The following is a 3,053-nucleotide window of genomic DNA, read 5'->3' as shown; positions in this document are numbered from 1 at the left end:
ATGACACTCATGGGATGTGCTGGGGTGGAGAATAGTGGGGTGTATGGGGACTCCTTTAGTCTGAGTGGTCGGGAAAGCCTCTCTGAGGTCCCCATATAGGGAGTGGGGTAGGGAGAGGAGGTTGGGAAGCAAATGGGGCCCTGGCCCAAGTCAGCCTCAGTCTCTGCCCTGAAAGATGAAATGCACATGGGGAGTCAGGAGACCAGGGTTTGAATCTTGGTCCCTGGGTCACTCTCCTCAGCCCCTCCTCCCACTTCTATCACTTTAACCCCCCTTCAAAGCCCAGTTCCCTTTTCACCAGACCCAGGGGGGCGTTTCTGACCGTCTGGCCTATGTGGTCCCCACCCCACTCTCTCTCTCTCTGTCCTTTCTCAGTTGCTCACTGGTCCTCTGACCTGCAGCTCTGACGGCTGGCTCACTCTTCATGGGCCTAGTCACCCAGACCTCACGTTGTGACTTCACAGAGCTTCTGGTGTGGTCAGAAGGACATGCCACCCCCTGGCACGCTACGTGTCTCTGGACCTTGGAACCTTGAGGACCTCGGTCCTACTGTCATGTACAGATGAGGAAACTCAGTCCGGTGCTTCCAGCGTCCCCACTGGTGAGTTGCTTTGTCAATGACTTGGGTCAAAGGGCAGAACTTTCCCTTTCTCTTGGCTTTCCTCACAGAGTCCAGCCCAAGGCTGAGCACACGTGAGGTCCTGGGCCTGGGAACGGATACTTTCTGTATGTGCGTCTCCTAAAATGGCTAAGGAATCTTGCCTGGTAGGGCAAACCAGTGATACATTCTTCTCATATTGTGCTCACAGCAGACATCATTAATCCATCATGACAGTCATCTCCACTGAGCCCTTGTGGAGCATCAGAATCCTTCCCAACACAGTCCTCTGGGAAGCAGATGCCAATAAATTGGCGTTGATTCGTGGGGTGACAATTAGCCACTCCTGTTTTAAGAACGTGTCTAATGTCATGTGGGTCTCGTGTGGCTTCCTGAATTAGTGGAAACCTGGGACATGGACTTAAGATGGCGTTTTAGGGACTTGAATTGGGCATGAAGGTGGGGGCTGAGGTGGGGATCTGTTAGCTAATGAGAAGAGAGCGATGGGAAGCTGATAGGCTGGGCCAGGGTAGAGAGAGACTCAAATCAGCTCAGAGTCCTATGGGAGCGTCCACCATGAAGAGGGAAGCTCAGGGTGTGAGGCAATATGGCAGAAGTAAGGATTCAGGTAAAGCTGGATTCAGGGAATGAAGAGAGCGCAGTGGGTCCCCTGGAGAGCGCTGAGGGCTGGCAAAGGGCTTCTTGCCTGCCCTGAGGGTAAAGGCTATGAGAGGAGAGTCTCCTGCCCCACCCAGCCTGAAGTGTCCTCCTCTGCAGCGAGCCAGAACAACCTCTCTTCCATCCCCAAGTCCCAAGAGAGGCAGCCCAGGGCACTATGGAGGGACCCATGGTAAGCAAAAGAAGCTTTTCTGGTCATTAAATGTGGGTATCTGTGTTCCAGGAACATCAGTCTGTTTGACAGAACTGTGGTCATCAGGAGAAGGCCCAGGGATGCTGATGTCTGTTGGATCTTCTATCCGGATTCTGAGGAATGACTTAGATGTCTTGGGGCCCTGCTGTGACCAGAGGTGTGGGCCATGGGCTGGGCCCCTCTCCCAGGGCTCTGGCCTAGGGGTAGAAGTCAAGGGTAATGGCAAGGACCTCCCTGCCTGCTCCTGCCAGGTTCTCTGGCCCTGTGCTTGCTTTCCCTCTTCTGCTGCCCCCGTTCTCTGGCTCGGAGGTGGAGTGGGGGTGCGGGGGCCACTCTGCAGAGCCTCAGCTCTGTGAGGATGGCCCCCACCGTGCTGCCTGCTCGTTGCCATTCTATCAGCGGGGCAAAGCCCTTGAATGGAGGAAGGGCTGACTGATTGAAGGAAAGTACTCCTCTTGTAAGCTTGTGATGCTGTCTTGCGCAGTTAACAGCTGTGCTCTCTGCTAAACCACAAGCTTCATGAGGGCAGGGATTGAGGCTGGAGGCCCAGAGCCTATCCCTGCACAGAGAGGAGTTCCATGAGCCAAACACAAGGCCGCCATCTTACTGTGTCCATTGGGCTCTGCTGAGTTCTGGGTCTGGCACAGGAAGGTCCTGTGACCATTCTGGTGGTGGGGTCCTGGTGGTCCCTGAGAGGCCTGGACACTTCAGGTACTGAGCACCACTCACAGATCCCCACAGGCTCTGTCACTCCTGCCGCTGTGTTTCTACTCTCCGTTCCCCATGCCTGGAGTTCCCTCCTCTGCTGGCCCTCTCAAAGTCCTCTTGGTTCTTAAGGCCACTCTCTCCAGGAAGCCTGGCTTGGAGAAGGCCCCCATCCTCTGCATGCCCCAGGTCTCCCCTATGCTGACCTCATAGGATCTGTGGTCCTCATAATAGTGACTGTGAGAAGTGGAGGCCACCATGCTTTATGCAGGCTGAAGGGCGGCAATGGGCCCATGCCTCTGGACCTTGTGAGAAGTTCCAAAGCTGTGAGGGGAGATGCCTGGCGCTGTTATGGGGCTGTCACCAACTCGGGCAAGAGAACACATCTGGGTCTTTACCTACAAGGAGGGACCTCGCTCACCTCCATGCGTGTGGGCTGCGGGCATGAACAGACCTGGCCTCTTCCTCCATAATCTTTGCTTCTTAGCTTCAGGGCTCAGGTGTCAGCCTTTGGGGATTGGAGCTGCCTGGCTCATGGTTCAGGGTCTGGGTCATGCACCCCAGCTGGATGTGTGGGGTCTGCAGTGACTCAGCTCTTGGAGTGTCGTATTCCTCAATTATAAAATAGACACCTTCTCCGGTCTCATAAGGTTACTGTGGAATTTATGGGTGCCGATGTGCCTGCCCCCTCCCATCTCAGGTCCTTTTGTCTCAAGGGTTTTGCTCATCTTCTTGGCCTGGCTGGCTCATATTCATCCCTCAGAAGGTCTGGGATTAATGTCATTGCCTCCAGGAAGCCCTCCTTGGTCACTGGTTCTTGCATGAGTCTCTATTTAGGGTTGGCGTCCCCCATTAGACTGTGAGCTCCATGTGGACAGG

General features: G+C 54.9%; 1 long non-coding RNA gene across 1 annotated transcript; it reads left to right on the top strand.

Moving 5' to 3' along the window:
• The first annotated feature begins 404 nt into the window (after positions 1–404).
• Positions 405–2,816, top strand: LOC115272587. The gene is made up of 2 exons (XR_003900408.1): positions 405–601; positions 1,500–2,816. It is a non-coding gene; the product is annotated as an uncharacterized LOC115272587 (long non-coding RNA).
• The last annotated feature ends 237 nt before the right edge of the window (positions 2,817–3,053 follow it).

The sequence above is a fragment of the Suricata suricatta genome, chromosome 2 (genome assembly GCF_006229205.1).
Source record: "Suricata suricatta isolate VVHF042 chromosome 2, meerkat_22Aug2017_6uvM2_HiC, whole genome shotgun sequence".
NCBI lineage: Eukaryota > Metazoa > Chordata > Mammalia > Carnivora > Herpestidae > Suricata > Suricata suricatta.
Note: the sequence above shows the minus strand (reverse complement) of the source record. Positions and strands in the feature narration are given on the sequence as shown.